Source organism: Anser anser (genome assembly GCF_964211835.1).
Source record: "Anser anser genome assembly, chromosome: 5".
Taxonomy (NCBI): domain Eukaryota; kingdom Metazoa; phylum Chordata; class Aves; order Anseriformes; family Anatidae; genus Anser; species Anser anser.
In genome coordinates this window covers 54910178-54928240 of record NC_139725.1, presented here as the reverse complement: position 1 = coordinate 54928240, position 18063 = coordinate 54910178, and the positions used below count along the sequence as shown (strand labels likewise).

General features: G+C 37.2%; 1 protein-coding gene across 4 annotated transcripts in view; it reads right to left on the bottom strand.

The window, feature by feature from the left end:
• LOC310901092 (uncharacterized protein) overlaps positions 1–18063 on the bottom strand; it is a 275956-nt gene that overhangs the window by 21694 nt on the left and 236199 nt on the right. For 2 of the 4 annotated variants that reach the window (XR_014585594.1, XR_014585595.1), the window contains one exon: positions 2074–14941. The exons of 1 other annotated variant lie outside the window; for it this stretch is intronic. The gene's annotated coding sequence lies outside the window, so the exon portion shown is untranslated. Of the gene's footprint in view, positions 1–2073; positions 14942–18063 lie in introns of those variants that run through there. One more of the 4 variants, XR_014585598.1, reaches the window with a different exon arrangement.

Genomic DNA, 18063 nt, shown 5'->3' with positions numbered 1-18063 from the left:
GTTTCTTCAGCTCCTCATACCATGGAACCCACAGTTCCAAATGAACTAGGAATGAGAAAGTAAATCTCTTTGGGGAGCACCTCTGGTCACAGAGATGCCATAAGACAGGAAAAAAATTCACAGAATTTACAGTGTTATTTTGAGAGCTGAAATTAAACATCCAGGCTTTATGGAAACCTCCAAAGCATAGGGTAGTTCCCTAAAGAGAGGTAGACATGGTCTCTAGATCCTCCACCTCTCAAAAGAATGCGTCTTTATTTTTGACCTGCTACGATAACGGGCACTAGATGTTATATGGAAGCATCTACCACCTCTTCTCATCCCTGTGCACCTCAGAGGCATGAAATCAGAGGATCAGAATACTTTTTCTTTTGGAAGAGGTATTTTGCTCATGTCCTAAAATAGTCCCTAATATCTGTCATTTCAGGACTATCAGGCTGGAAATTAAAGTAGTATCTTGCGCTGATCTGTGATCTGCGTTTACCCCCTGTCTTGTCCAAACTGTTTTGCTGGTGTGACCTGTTCTGGATAGAAGCAGATTTTTGATTTTGAGGTTAGCTGTACCATTGTGAGATGCTAGAAGTAAGGGAGACACGCCTCAGAATGCATTGATATATTAGCACTTAGGAAGATAGACATGATGTACCATGAGGTACAAAATAAGGAGCTAAAATTTCCTGTGCTCTGTAGAATGTCGGTCAGCACTACATTCTCCACCAGCAAGGGAAGGAAGAAGCAGTTAAAAGAACACAAGGGTTTTTAAAAATTCTGAACTTTTCAGTTTGAACTTTATATAGGCCAATTTTTAGGTTATATGAGGACAGATTTTACATGTGTCTTAGATTAAAGTTTTACAATGGAGAGAATAGCTTGAGAACTTGGCCAAACTTCCTCATTCCCTACATGCAATTTTTCTTCCTCAGAAGAAGAAAACAACAATAAAAATAAATAAAACAACCAACCAAAAAAAGCAAAACCAAAAGCAAACAAACACACACCATTGCCTCATCCTGGAATAATTATGGATGAGTTTTTCTTTTTTTAAGGAAATTATTTTGGTTCCAAAAACAAGAACCATCTGTCTCACAAAGATTTGTTTGGTTTCACATGTATTTTTTTTTTAACAGTGAACATTGTTGTAGAAAAGCCCGTAAATTATATGCTGCTGTGGGAACTTTAAAATGGCAGGGCACTATTCTCTGCTTCTGTAAACGCAAGTAGTTTCACCCCATTGCTTTGGCAGAAAATCTAGCTTACTGTGTTTCCGAGGTCACCAAATAAAAAGACAAGCCAGTAAATAAATAAAAATCAGGCTAACTTTTAAGCCACCCTCTATCACCTGCAAAAAGTATAGCACTGCAGGCTTTGTAATTACTGTATTTTTTTCTCATTTAATTGTCCACAGAGAACTATACTCTCCAGACAAGATAGGGACAGGAGTAATTGACTTTAAGCACGAACTGTAGCAAGAAGAGAATATTAATTTTTGCTGGACCTTTGGTGAATTTATGAAGTTATAACAGGAAAATCATGGATAAGTGTAAGGAACACAGCAGAAGAGGTATTATGCCGAATTACTATTAATTTCAGAGATCATGGAGTAAGGCCCCAGATTTGCATTAACCTGTTGAAGTCAATAGGGCTGCATTCAGAATAGATACAGATCTTACAGGTATGTATCTATACTTACTCATAACTTCTGTTCTGCAGAAAGGAATAATTAAAACACAAACCTGGTGTGACCAGTCAGTTCAAAGAGAGGAAATTGAATATGTTGATTATCATGATGCTACCAATTATTATTCAAAACTGAACCAATTATTACCTAATCATTTTGCTAATGGAGACAATCTAACACATTTCAGCCACTGTAAGACATATTACATTCTTGAAAATGGGACTGGGGTTCCATTCTTCTATTCTGGTTGTATTTACCTTGACGGGAATTTAAGCATTCTTAAAATTTACTTCATAACAGAGTGTGCCATCTTGATCTTAAGTTAGCTTTGGTCTTAAGTTAGTCTTTGCACATCAGGATCCTACTTTTGAGCAGTTAACTTCAAAGGTACTCTCCCCCCCCCCCCCCCCCCCCCGCTCATATGGGTCAGTTCAAGACAAGAAACCCTCAAGAGATGCTGTAAGACAACCTCTGAGTTATGGTGATCCCAGTTTCCTTTTCTATACCAGCTCTGCTCTGTAGACTATAGCAAAAGGGATTTTTCCTTTTCTGGGCTGTTGGCTGGATCTTCAGAATAATAAGCACTAAACAAACCTTACTTGACTAAAGAGGGTTAAGATGAATTTACTAACTCTTCCTTTCCTGACTTAGTCCTCCAAAAATACCAGCTAGAACAACACATGCTGCTTTGCTGCTGCTCCCACAAGGCCTTCTCCAAGAGTACTGGCTGAAGAGAACAGCAACCCAAGAAGATGTAGCTAAACTCCAGCCAGATGGCAAAGCTGGCAAGCTTCTCGGCACTAGCACAGATGCCAGCTAGCAAAAAACTCCATGGAGAGTGTCTGTGTTTGAAAAACACAAACATTCGGTGCCTCGTCCTGAAAAGAGTCATTCAGCTGTAACAAACCACTGATATTCAGCCCTTTTGTAGTGCCAGTTGGCTCTAGACAGAACTGCCAAAAAGAAGTAGGCTTCCACTCCAAATCTTACAGGGACTAAAGTCTGCCATTCATCAGGGAAGGGAACAAAGCATGGGCAAGACTGGAAGCTAGCCCTGAGCTAGAGAGGAAAGCAAGTGACAGCCAGCCTGCCCTGTGGCAGCACTGTGCTCAGGGGGACAGTAAGCTTTCATTTGGCTCCTCTGATTAAAACACAGCATTGTCCCTCTGCATCAGCCACTAGTTCATCAGTCATCTCAGTTTCAATGATAATTTGCCATTGTCTCTCAGCCAGGCACAAAGAAATTGATTCCCACTTTCAAAAACAATTTAGCCTCATTGTGAAAACAAATGCAGTCTTCTCCACATTCACCATAAATCCAGTGTCCAGAACTGAAACTGTACTCAGCAAACCATGCTTATCACCGTGTATCAAATCTTTTCTGTATAGAAGCAGAAGCTGGAACATAAGCAACAATAAGAACAAAACAGCAACTTCATCAACCTTTTATTATCAGTGGATCCTACCCCAGACACTGCTAACCTCCATTGGGTTTAGACCACAGCATTCTTCCCTCCTTCCAGCTCAGAGCAGGAGGGAGATGAAGAATCAAAAAGGTGAAGACTGCATTCAGTTCCCAGCTATTTTCATATTTTCTGAAAAATCCTTATTCTATATTGGAGCAAAAAGCCAAATCTTCCCCTGCAAAAAAGCACACAGAAATAGTTTATTTACTTTCGCAGCATCAGGAAGTGTTGTCAAGGTTCTTGAATCAATCCACTAGTGAAAAAACTTTAGATCACAGTATCACCATTCATTTTCTCTGATTATAGCTGAATGTGTTTGCTATTATTTTGATAGCAATACACAGAGGTGCTGTATGCATTTCTGCTCCTGTGAGAGAAGTTTACCCATCTTTCTGGCTCTTAGACATCTGTATCATATGACGGCTGCAAGTCTTTCTATCTTTCTGACGTTTGCTTACCTCCCCCTTTCCTGCTTCTTTTATTACCATTATTATAACCTGAATCATTATATACCAAGTCTGAGGTTCAGGTGAAAGAGCCAGTGCGCATGCTAGAGTTAGCAGCTCCACTTTACACCAGAGAGCAATGTGCTGTACAGAACTTGCTTAGCTTAGCGTATGCCTTGGGAGCTTAGATTGCTCCAAATGCTCTTGAGGTGTAGCTACAATATTAGACTTGGTGAGGTATCAGGGGAAGCAGATAGGGGAACATATTTTAATTTTCTCTGCAAAATGAACACAAAGCCCATGCTCATCTTTGTAGGCAAAATGTTGCCATTTCCACTAATGAAAAAAGGTTTAGGCAATGCACTAAATCTAGATCAATTTAATCAGTTGTATGATACCAGGCGACTGAAGAAAACAAATATGCTGTAGTTTTAAAAATCAGTGAAAATTGTGTTGCCAGTTTTTTATTTTTGTTTGCTCAATGATACATAGCACAACACGATTCTCACTGTGGATCGGGGCTCTTGTGCTTTTGCTTTAAGACAGAGAGAAGTAGATACCTGGGTGATTTCTACACTGTCCATGCAACCATGCATTAAGTCTAAATTCTTTGTGTGTCCTATTCACTGAACCAGTTGTTCACAAGAAATAGAATGCCATAAATGTTCACATTTTAGTCATTTGTTAATGTAGTAAAAGCAATAGAACCATTACGTAACCACAGTGAATTGTTACTTGTAACTGGTGGGATTGTAAAAGTGATGAGTTATTAATTTTGTAAGCTGAATATCATAACACATGGAAAAGATATGCAGTGAAAATTCAGGGTGCTGGAGAGGGGAACAGGAGCATTGGTGACTATAGAACAAAAAACCTACAGCAGTATTTTACACTGCAGACTTTACAAAGACATCAAATTGGATAGGTTTGGGCTTTTGCTGCACAACTAAACTGCATTGCATACATTCGGGTGGGGGAAAGACCCACACCAAACACATGGATGGCCGTGACTTGCTTCTATGCAGAGAGATCAATGAGAATAACATTTTTTATTTTTTTTTTTGAGTATTCTTTGCATCTACCTAGGCATAAACATTCAGATAATCAGTGTTTGAAGTGAATTGCCTGCTTGCTTTACTCCGTTTACTGTGCTCTGGGTCTTGGAGCATGCATGCAGCATTCTTTCTGAATGAAATCAAATCAGAAGATGTGCTCCAGCTGCACATGTAGTACACCTCTGCTATCAGTGGGAGTTCAGGTTGCTGAAGTGGATTAGGATTAACATGAAGGAAAACCCCCACATGTGTACAGATTTGGAAGTCTGGTCTACAACAGCAATTGTTTGTTTCTAAAGACCTGCTTTATCTCACAGCACCACTGGTGACTGTACATAAATCCTCATGGATCTTTTTCTGGGATAACATTCAGCTTTTAAATGCTATCCCATTCTTTCCACATATCCCGGTCTTCATAACCATGGCACTCTAGCAACTATATGATGGTAGCATAAGGATGGAGGAAATGAGGACTGAAGTGTCAATTTTTTTTGTCTCTTTGTAAATCTGTGCCATTGTGGGCAAGGGTCGAGTTTTATGAGGTTCAGCTACATTACATCGGCTCAGTTTTACTGCCAAACACATCGTCAGTCTGTAAATTAAAGGGCCCATAAAGCAATACCATGCTAGATTAAAAACAGAAACAATAACAAAAACAACACTAGAATCAAGAGGCAGATTTGGGAATAATCAGTAACCCAAGGTCATGAGGGACAAATGCATGAAAAAGTGTAAGAATCTGAGAATAATAAAAAGGAAATGGAAAACGGGAAAAAAAAGGAAAAGGGGAAAAAAAAGCAGGGAGTTAGAAAGCAGCAGCCTGACGAAAACTAGGATCATCCTGTTCCAAAGAGCAGAGTTCTCCCAGGGTGTCTCCCTAAAGTTTGCCTGTCCATCTAAGACTTATTGGGTGCCTGTAGTGACAAGGTAGGGGGTGAGAATGCTGACGTCTGCTTTAGCACCAAGTTAGTCCCAGCAATTTACTACGTCTGTTAAACAATAAATAGTTGTTGTGCACTCACAAATTAAATATAATCCTGTTTTCAAGATGTTGTAATAAAATAACTCAGATCTGAGGGTTATATTTCTTATGATGTGAAACTGCTTTTAGGCCACCTCTAATTCAGAGTCATGTCTACTTCTTTTCTTGACAGTTTGCCTCAGGGAGCCAATTAGACTTTTGAGAATGAGATCTGGGTTCAAATTCTGCCTTATGCATCACTTGAAGTCTTGTTAGCCAAGCTCTAGCTGCTATGTGTTTTGTAATGCTTTTTCCAAGCATGAGCTAGAAAAAAATCCACCTGGGTTTCTAATCCCAGGTTGAGTTTTCAAATGAAAATAAAAATGCTTTTTCACTGTAACCTGTACAAATTTCATTTGCCACATAACTATGATCATGGAAATGTTTAAAGATAGTTTTTGCATTCATTATTATCTAGATATAAAAATTTATTCTCTCTCCTTGTATTTCTTTTAGGGACATATCAAAGCCTACAGCAGTCTTTCACCAGTGTCAGAAGCTGCTGGACTGTGTCCCAAAACTAAAGCATTGACATTTGTACTCAATCTCATGTAAAGTGAGACCTGAATAATTTATGGTCTCCACTGTTTTCTTCCTGTTTTCAGCTCTCTTAACTTGATATGAGCTGCACATACAAGGAAAGAAACATAGATTATGTTAAAATAAATCAGATCTGGTAGAATGCTTTTTACTTTCACATGGGAATTTAAAGCTTTTTCTTTAATTCCTGTGTTAATTTGTCAAAGAAGCTGTTTACTACAAGGTGGGCATTTGACAGTAAGCTTAACTGTGACAGGGGGAAAAAAACAAAAGGAGAAAAACAACAACAAAATCCACAAAACAAAATTCCCTCTTCCTTTCCAGCAGTTTCATTTTTAACTCTTGATTCCCCCCACCCCCCTGGTGTTTTTACAGAGAATTTCATAAATTACCATTTTGTCACTAGATACTTCTGTAAATTCAGGGATAGCACTCCATCATGGAGAAGTCATTGTTCATGGAAATCTGTGGCACCATAGAGGGAAGTCAGCTGTCTCACTAGGACAGTGCTTCCCCATTCTAGCACCAAGCAGGCTTGGAGACTACAGTCCAAGAAAAGGTGTTTCCAGATTGTTTTGGGAGGGGAAGGAAAGGCAAGGATCCACAGCGTTCACCCTGCTGGCCTGAAATGTATGTGGAATCCATCAAGAAGTTAATGCAGTGTAAATATCATATGGTCAGGGCTCATCTATTGTCATCTTTTAATGGCAGACAACAAAGCAAGCAGCACAGATGGCTGCATTTATGGCCCCATTCAGTACAGATAACAAAACCTGCTTCCAGACATTTTTGAGTGCTACAGAAAAAGTCATTTACGTTTCCCACTGTCACGGGGCTCTCTTGTGTCAATATAGTCACCTCACATGGGCTTTAACAAGATATAAGAAACACAAGGTCTTCAGCATCAGTACTGAAAGTTTCACATTTCACTTCTGCAGTAAAGGGTTTGAATTTCAATGGATTTAAGCAGAATATAACATGCAGCAGGACTGAGTCCGTACCCTTTTTTCTACAGGGCAAGCTTGACGCACCACAACCAGAAGTGATTTGAAAATTTAATAATGGTCAGGATGAAAGTTGGCTTTAACACATTCCAGGTAACGTCAGTGATGAGATGAAGATGAATTTTGACCGTTTTTTTTAATATTTTACCTTGATGCATGGGAGCAAGACATTTTTAGTAGCTATTTTGCAAGAGTTTGATATTTCTGCTTATTTATTAATTTGGAACCACAGCATCCCACATTGCCTTATTCCAAGTCTTTATTATCAGATCCCAATTCCTACACAACCCCACAGGAGAAAGCTGAACAAGAAGATTATGTGATTAATACGTAACTCAAGGCAGGAAATATAATTAATGTCAATCACCATGAATTCATTTCATAGCATCCAGAACCTGTCAAATTTGATACTTTTATTTTTAGTATAAATATAGTTGGTGAATGCAATTGCTTCAATGTAACTTAGATTTCAGTAGAGTGTACAGACAAGATACCAGTTGTTGCTCTGACTAGAAAAGGAGAAGAACAAAAAAGTGGGGTGCCTATGAAATGGATTTAGAAGGGGCAAAATTGCTGGCACAGAACATTCATTCCAAAAGGGAGGTCAACGTCAAAGGGAAGTCATCATCAAATGCCTGCACCGAATGGTGTCTCATCTTTAATTAAATCATGAAAACTGAAGATACTCTGCATCAAATTCAAGTTATTTCAAGCTGAACAAGTTATTTTTTCCTTAACACACTATGATGGATTTGTGCACCATAACTTTTATATTCCTGAAAAAAAGTTATGCAAAGTAACAGGTTGTCAAATTACTGATTGTGTACAACATTAGAACAAAACAAGACTTCCTGCCACGTGCCAGGCTATTCTGTGAGACCACACAGCAAATTCTGTGGTATCCTTGGCATGCTGGCACTTTTCAGCCATAGACACAGGTTACAGCACTGATGCATGTTATTAGTAGTTCTCTTTTCAGACTACGCTGCTCCAAAGTTAGTCACTTTTGGCTCCTGCTGAATTATCTTTCCTTGTGCCAGTATTCAGTTCCTGAAACAGGATTTATTCCCCCCGCCCCCCCAAGATGAATGTCAGTGGACAATTTCTTAGTCACCATGATCATTGTAAATTGCAAACTCCTTTACCATTTCAACATCCAGTCAACTTCCTAGTCATGGTCTCTAACTTTTACACCCACCACTGGTGCGTAAATTTGCAAGAGTTCCTAAAAGAGTTTGCTTTTATTTTATGACTCCAAATGGAGTCATATTTAGCAAAAATAATTGTTTATAAGTGAAAATATGTTGTTCCTGGCTTGAATATCTACAATATTAGATGCAGGTTCTCTAAGACAAGAAGCAGCTAAGGATCCTTTTCTTGATATTAATGATTTTTTTGTTTGTTTTTCTGAGAAGATAAGTTAGCCCTAAATTATTCGTATGAATAATTGAGTTCTGCATTATTTTTCTCAGTCTTTCCAGGAAAAAAGAAAAAAAGGAAAGACAGACAAAGCCAACAGAAAGATATAACTATTCAGGTGTGAATTTTGCAAATACTGGATTTCTATTGCAATAACCAAAGCAAAACATGATTTTATGACCTACAATAGCCAAAAATTGACACTGGACCAAAGAAGATTTTTAGATTAAATAAATTCCTCAAAAGAAGAAATGAGTGTTTTGAGTCAGCTAGTTTGGACACAGTTAATCATTAAAATAATAATAATAGTTTTATAAGATGAAAAACAGTTCTTCACCTCAGGAACACTGAAAGTAATTTTTCAGATTTTGCCTTTTGGGTAAGAGTAATAGAAGGACAAAGATAATGAAAGAAGAATTCTTCAATTTCTGAACATAGCTCATCTCTCATAACAGCAGAACCCTGAAACATTTTTTTCCCTGCCCCACCATTCCTCTATATAAGTAATAACTCCCCCCCTTTATTTTCATTTTTTTTCCCCAGATACCATAACATGTTATATGGACTGTAAAACTATTTGGGAAGTAATTCTTCACTTGTTTCAACATTTGTCTTCATATTGCTACAGTTACTAGACATAACTAAAAAAATAATTTAAAATCAGTAAATACTAATGTTAGTATTTATAATGTTATACTCTTAAACTAAGTTTCAATCAGTGGAAAATCAATCAAAACCATTTTTTAAAATACAAACATAGTTGTTGGTGACAGATTTAAGGAACAAAGCTGACCAGTTCCACAAATAACTTGTCTGCATTGCAAAGTTTGCAGAAAAGTACATTTACTTGAAAACTGTGGTGAAAAAGAAGCAGGCAAACTAGACCATGCTGCATGTAACAGTGAAAAGTTTCCACACTCTCATTTTTCACCAGAATTAATCAAGAGATTGATTTGCTTTGAGATACTGCATTTTAAAAATGCTAAATGGAGATATTCCTTTAGATTTTGAGAAGAACCTTACTTTTATGTACACCTCTCAGAAGACCATGCAAAATACTAGAACTTTACGTCTGAAAAGTCTAAAAAGGATCACTCTGACTTCACCAAATACAAATAATAGTGCTGGTGCCTAATCCACACAGAGGAGCACAGTGCCAGATCATTAGCATTTCATTTAGCGAAAGTACTGTCTAAATCTGCAGACCCTCTGGAGAAATCCATCTGTTCTCATTAATCAGTACATCTGTTTTGGCAACTAGCTATTAACAGGAATTCTGTAGTCTGGATAGAAAATCCAAAAGTCATTTCTTTGTGAATCCAAAATGAGGTACCTTGTCTTGTCTTCAGCAGCTTTTTATAATCCTTTTTTTCTTCCCTCCTGCCCTGTCAAACCCTCACTTGAAGGTACTTCACTGAATAGGTACCTAATGTATCTTAATCATAGTGAAAGCACACATTCCATACAGCTGATGAGAAGACAGATGTTTAAGAATCCCTCATCAGATGTATTGAATAACTGATCTGTCTTCATCTGTGACTGCACTCGCACTTTTGCTGACATGGGGCTAAAACGTCATCCCTGAACCTAAGTTTTGAGGGGTGGAATTTGTAAGATTCTGAAGCACTCTGAGGCTTTACAGTCCAGTGGCTATACTGCTGCAGAGTATTGAATTCTTCTGCATTTTTACTGACATGAACTCAGTCTGACACACTAATGCAGCAACTTCTGGAAAGAAATAACCATTTGAGGGGGGAGGGAAGAAATGTTATTTTAAAATGTCTTAATCTTAACTGGATATAACATGAAAGCAACAAGCTCTTCAATATGTGATCCGTATATTATGATGTACATGAAAAATTTTCCACTTATCTTCACGTTCTCTGATGGTAAGAAATCTTTTTGCTGGTAAGGTGAACTCCCACTTTAATTTTATTGATTTAAAAATGGTAATTGTCACAGGTATATGGAAATAAGAGCAATCACACCCCCTTTTCCCATCTCACCAGTAATAACATCAAGAGGAAAAAAATAAATCTGAAAACATTCTTTCTCTGCTTTCATAATAAATGTAAATTACTCACAGAATAAAATGAGCTGATGCATTAAAATGAATTGTGTGAAACTGTTTCTCCCGTATCCAGTTATTCTTATTATGACTTGTTACACCAGTGAAACTTATTAGTAGCATCAACTTCAATATAGAGTATGGTATAGTGACCTGCATACGTGCTTGGGAATGGGGAACTTCAGTTGTAATTCTGAAGCTGAAACTAATAACTTTAGTAGCTGCAGGCAATGTGTTCTGGCCCCAGAACAACACTCTAGCCCCATTCAGCAAAGCATTTAAGTACAAGTACATAAGACTCTCTGGGATTTAACCAACTGATAGCAGCTTTGCTGCTCTGCAAGATATTTGTTGCTTATGATTGAACTTTAGAGTAATAAAGGCTATGGAGACATGAAGCAATATTAGATCTTTGAGGTGTTAGCTGAAGCTTGTGTTAGTTTTTATAGTGGATATGAGTATTGGACACAGCAAAAAAGTATAGGACTTAGGACGTGGATGTACAATAAATATAAAAGAGACAGGTGATCCCAAAGATGAGAGAGCACTCTAAAATCATTTGTCTTGTCCTTGCTGAATCAGAGATTACAAATAGGATAACTGTTAAAGAATTTACTAATTCTCATCTGAGGTTAATGAAAATCAAATTTGTATCTTGAAGTTTCCACTGTAAAGAAGTACAATATTTCCTAGATTAACTTAAATTTATTTCATGTGACTCTTTAGAAAAAACATTCATTAAAATACAAGTTCTTGTTTAACAGTCAACACAAGTAGCTCCAACGTTTAGGAGTGATGAGCAGTAACAGCTATTGAAGTCAGTGAAAGCTATCATTACTCTGCACGGTGTTAACTCAGATCCTGTATTTGTCATTGAGGTCTTATCTATAGAGATGACAATACCTATTTACCCATCTAGAATGACCAGCATAAACAACTATTTGAGACTGAACAGTGAGATTCCAGAGTGCATTAAAGCCTACCATTCAGGATACTGAAAATATTATATGTTTATTTATGTTTTAATCTAATTATTACCACTTTAAATTTTAATGGGAACCATGACAGTAAGAGCTGAAATAACTTCTGAATGAATATACTTGACTTGAGTCAAGAATCTCAGCAAAAATGGAAAAGAAACTTATATACTTAAATGGAGAGTTTCTTGAAAAATAAATCTGCCCAATATCATTACAGAATACTAGTTGTGAAAATAAACAGATGTTTAAGATGTCATTAAAAGGTGGAGAACATCTGGAGAATGCACAGTCACTTTGCAGGCTATATATAATCTAAGGCTCTCATTTTCCACATGTATCTGATTAAGTCCGCAAAACCAGTCAGAAATTCAGTCTGGCAGGATTAAAAAATTAAATTCTTCTCTGTGAAAATGCCACTTGATTGCTTTAGAAAAGGGTAAGAAATTCCATTAGACCAGTGGAAGATACACATGTAAGTGCCCCAGGACATTTGAAGTGGTAGCAGTTCGCAAGGAGGCTGCTATTGTTACTCTATCTGTATAAAGGCCTTACAGTATCCTTGATTAAAACAGGATAACATAGTAAAAGTCAAAACTTTGCTATTCATTTGACAATCTTTTTCCCTCAGAATAATATAACCATTTGCAGTTCCTACCTGTAAGTTCAGGAAAAAAGAAAAGAAAATGATTGCAATATACAATGTATTCCTTTATGGACCTACTAAATGATGAAGAAAATGTATCTTTTTTTTTTTTGTAGTTGGAAACAAAGAAAGTTTGTTAAAGATAAATCTGATAAGAGTAAGCAGAGTATCACAGTTCTTAAGTGTCAAAGATCTCCATTGAATGGAGCTATTAAGGCATTCAGCCAACACACTGATAGTTTCAAATTGGTTTTGATAATTTCAGATAGACGTTTTTGGAGCAGAGATATTTTCAGGCCAAACATTCATTTGAAAGTAACTTTCAGAGATGTCTAGTTTATGTTCTGAAACTGATAATGGAATTTTAAGGTAAAGATTCACCACAGTTATACTGTGTTGTTCAAGTCAAACAGGTAATCTGTTGAAGTTGACTTCACTGGGCCCAGGTGTAATTTAATGAGGCTTTAGATCAGCTTTAACCCTGTGCTGGGTGTATCTAATCTTTTATTCCCATGTGATACAAGAAGTCTTCATTAAGAAGTGGCAAGAGTGCCCTTGGAAGTAGAATTGCATTTACTGCATTTTGTATAATAATAATAATAATATATATATTATAAAACTCTACATGCTAGAAGACATTTAAGAATACATAGTCACCCTTTAGAGACATTTAAGATTACATACAATTAACCTTTGCTTAGGTCTTTCATACAGTTTTACTGAGGCTTCTGGATTATTTTTTTTTTTAACATTAAATGTTTTGATGTACATTTATAGAAAATGTTCAGTCTCGAAAATCCATAAAGCCACACAGGAAAACAAGGGGTTTCCATTTTCAACACTCCTGATGGTTATTTAACTCTCATCTCTAATATTGCTCCCTCTTTAAAGAGAGGAAAGTTGTTTTTTTTCTCCCCTCACCCCTGCCTCTTTTTACTCCTGAGGGGTGCAGCCTCATCAAGCATTCTTTGACAGTGCTAGATCTTTCCTCTGAGCTAGCTGCATATTCAAACACAAACCTCTGCATATATGATCACGCACAAAAACACAAACGCAAAGAAAACTTATAAACATCCAAGATAATGATGTGCAAGGTAACTGGTTTATTCATATATAATAGAGGCTAAAGAAAGCTTGTAAATCAATTTTACCTTCATATAGAAGAGCATTGAGTAAGTGGCACATACATGAATAATAGATTTTTAAATTATGAAGTTTAGTTTTCTAGTTAAATTCAGATTCTCTGAGCATAAGACAAGTTAACATAAGAGAAACAATGCTGTTTTCCACCCTGATGATATCAACAGAACAAAACTATGGAATGCAAAAAGTTTCACAGATCAATCTGTAAGGATCCAGTATCTACTGAGAACTGAAATGTTTGCTTCATGGGAACTAGCTATATAAAACAATGGAAAACTTAACCCAAGAGGTTTGCTCTGCGTGTATTTCTGCTAAAAAGCACTTAGTTTCACAATATTCTGTAACATGATAATTCTGTGACTTTCAGCTGCAGTGTTCTGAAGTTGTGTGCATCCCTTTCTATCTTTCCATTTGACATGCTTTAAACAAACATTAAAGTTCAAGCAGGGAGTATTCTAGTATCAGTGTAGCTGTTGCCACACACAAGATTGCAACTGAAAATAAAAGCCTAAAGAAACAGAAGCAAAACCTTTTTGGTATGGATGGAGACATCCCTAGGAGTAGCTTATACAAAGTTAGAGATAGACTTTCCATGCCAGATCCCTCACTAAGCCCTAAATAACACTGTACATTTTATGCAGTCTTTGTTTACCAGATTTCCTCTCTGCATGAATCATGATAATGTGTCTCTGGTTTAGACTAAATGGTACCCCAAGCTTAGAGAACACACCCTCATTTTCTTTCTCAGCATCCATTTAGGACCTACTGATATAGAATTACATCCATTTAAGCGAATGAATCTAAATGTAGGGCTCAGATTGCCCTCTCTCTGCTTTACCTATCCACCCTGTCTGCTTGCCATTCTTAAGAAGAATGAGACACCACAAGCTTTAAAACTCAGCAAAAAGACATCACAGTCTGGTTACATCTGTTGCACCCCATAATTGGAGCTGTTTTATGAGCTCTCCAGCATTGCATCTGAAGTGATAACAACAATCACACTTCCTCTCCTTTATATGGGAGCCAAAATTTGACGCATGTAGCTGGAAGGTAGATCTGTACTGTTCAAATAAAAATTATCCTGATTAGGAATGTTTTGACTAAGATTCCCCCCACCTGGTTGGCCAGTGCTATTGTTTTGAAACTGAAGCTCTTCATGAGAAAGCACTTATTTTAGTGAAAATTTCATAGGGAAACTCAAACTGATCTTGAAGTCCACACAAGCCTAAAACACCGTCTCATCTAAGAAAAGTCAGATGCAATGTAATTATATGTCACAGTAGATTACAGAATCAATGACTGATTCATTCTCTAAATTTCTTTTGGTGGAATATCTACTAAACCTGGGAGACTTACCCTGCAATCTGATGACTCTTACTCAGATTAAATTCTTTACTCAATATACTTGAAATTGGGTTGTTCACAACCTTAGAAAGCACTTTCCTCACCTCCAGTGAATTGGAAGATTCTGGGAACTCCTGTTTCAGAAGACAAAGGAAATTATAACAGTATAAAAGTCTGTTTTTATATGTGGTCCTGAAAAATAAAAAGGAATAGAACAGGAATCTGAAAATGGAAGATCAGGGGAATGATTCACAGTTCTGAAGTCCAAAAAAAGTGCAAACACAGACAATAAGGATAATGAACTTCCAAAGTAGGCTTTCAGAGACCCTAAAAACTATTGGTAGGGTCTCTTGGGGAGAAATTTCAAGGGAAAAAAAATCAGAAGAATTGGCATTGCTGATAATTTAGAATATGTACCTAAATTCAACAAGATGAAATTAAATAATTAGATAATTAGTAAAGGAAATCCCACTCATGTAATAAATATAAACTGGAGAATATAACATGGACAGATTAATATAAGAGAAAGAATCTAGGTCTTCTAGAGGGCATTAGTCTTCATGACAAACTGTTCACAATTTAAAACTAGACCCCTTACTGCAAAGGAGATAACTGTCATCGAGATGTATCGGTATGACCATTTCAGATAAGATGTAAATTGTCTGAGGCTATTTGCTGTTGGTAAGCAATCACCTGGAAGACTAACTCAAGTCTAGCACACAGTAATTTACCAAAACAAATGACAACTGGAGAGAAGCCAGTGGAAAGAAGAGGGCCAAAGAGTTCATAGATCTTGAACTGTGAGGGTAGGATGAAAAACACTAAGACAGTTATACAGGTTTAGATGTTTGTTCATCACTTGCTTGCAACAGATCTTTTTTATGATGAAAAATATAAAAAGTGTTAAACACTGGCAGAGCTGCAATTTCTGGAGGTTTGATGAACAGGTTAGGTGAAAATTTGCTGAGTGCCTTAGATATATTTAATCCTGCCACAAAGTTGAGAGCAGAGGGAACAACACCTAAAGCCCCTCCAACCTCACTTTTCTGCATCTGTGCCTTCACGCTTCTCTGGCTTTTCTGCTGAGGAAGAAGTTGTTTGAGAGTGAGTAGAAGTGGTATCATCTAAGAAGTTAACAAACCAGAACAAATAGGAAGGAAAAGCACCAAAGTCATTCTTCACAGTTATGCTCATTGCTTTTTTTAAAAAAAACTGTGCTATTTTTAACAAAGTTCCTGGAAACACAAAAACACAACATGATGAATACTCATTATCCCCTTCCACCCATCCCCCTACCCAAAAAAAAAGCCATATATCAAATACACAGATTTGTTTGTACAGTATTTTGCTACCAGAGCTGGCCAGACAGCTTCCATCAGATCTCTCTCTCAGGAAGGGAGGGAGAAAAGAACAACCCCCCCCCCCCCCCAAAACAAAACACTAATAATTCAAAGTTTGTTTTCTCTCAAAATCTGTGAGATCACATGGCTAGATGGTTTCATGGTGGCTAGCCTGCCAGCTTGTCTCCCAAATTGGGAAGACCTGGTCAAGGGAATCAAAGTTTCATAGATTTCAGATGGCAGGGGAGCCCAAACTGTAGAGCAATCAGGCACTGAACTTCCCTATAAAATAGATATGATTTCCCTTGTGCTACTGAGATATTTTGCCATCACTTGGAAGGGAAATTATAGATTTCCATGAGAAGTTACTGGAAAGTTAGAAGTTTTCCATATAGAAATTGATTTGTCCGTCTTCCCCTATGGGCACAAACAATAGACACTACAGAGCAGAAGCACAAGTGAAATAAAATAGTTGCTCAAGTGATCAGCACTCATGCTATGCAAAACATGAGGAAGCGGTTGAAGAAGAAAAATGCAAGCATGCAATTAAGTAATATTGTACTTGCACAAGGATCAAGCTGAGTTTCTGAGGCCATCTTGCATTTTCTAGGAAGGCAATCTTCCCAAGTGACAGTCTTTTAAAATAGACTTTGTGCATATAAAGCTGATTTGAGTTCACAGCAGCACATCTCATGACTAAATGTGGCAAACAGCCAGATGAAGATCACAGTCTCACTGACAGCCTCATTCTTCTCAGTCCTATTTCAGAGCTCACAGCAACCTGAAATAGATTGCTTTGCATTAAAAATAGTTTGCTGTGAAACACTGCATACCTTTGAAAACCTGCATCATTTACTGAAACAGAAGTAAAAGATAGAATGGACTATTAGGTAACCCAATTTGTCTTTCTCTGTAGTCATGACATGGTGTCAGCTCAGGCTAGCTGGCTTTCATCATTTTATCTGAGAGGTCTAGAAAAATCTCATTGTAAGCAAATTTCATGCAGGATAGAAATCTTAACTGGTCAACAATATAAGTGTGATGGGAATTCAGAAGGAGCAAGTGCCATTAGTGTATTTGTAGGGGTACTCAATCTATGCTGTGAACTTACTATAGCTTGTTTAAAGCTTCATATATGCTTCAAGTGTTTCATGTATATTCTTCCTTTGGACGTACCAGAGCAACTTTCATAATGCTTTGACTGCATCTTGCTGGTGTATACCAAAAATAAACAATGGAGTGTATTTTGAGGAAAACTGTACAATTTGAAGCATTTCCCCTCTTCCTCTATTTGTTAGATCTATTACAGGAAATTCAAACATTCCCAGGAACATCTACTAAACTGACAGAATAGTCCCTGACACGTCTTGGTATGTTTCAAGTAACACCTTCTAAATTAATTATTGAACATGGTTGAGGAGTTAGACCTCTAGCACTGTCTAAATTCCATGCCCAACTAATTAACTTACTTGTGTCTGTGAATCTCTGATCCAAGTCATAACTTTCCCTATAAAGAATCTCCATTTCTGGTTAAACAGGATTTCACTTGATCAATTCAGTAGATTGACATGATGGCACCAGGTTCTCTAAAGGGTTTAGTCTCAGAGACAACTGCTACTGTAATCTGGATGAGCCTGACACCGTTAATGACTAAATATTATATGAACTGTTCCTATTGCAGAAGTTACTCTTTTACTTTTGTAAAAATCTTCTCTCTCCCATTTCTTTACCATGCTTTTTTGCCCAAAGAGCAGAATAAAAACCTCCCAGATCTACTCATCTGGAAAAATCAAATAGTGTGAAATAAGAGTTAAACACTGCAAATAAATTCTGTGCTAGAAATACCCCATATATGGTAACCAAAAAAGAACAAAAAAAGAAAATGAAAGACAGGTTGATTGTACCCCACAAGTTAG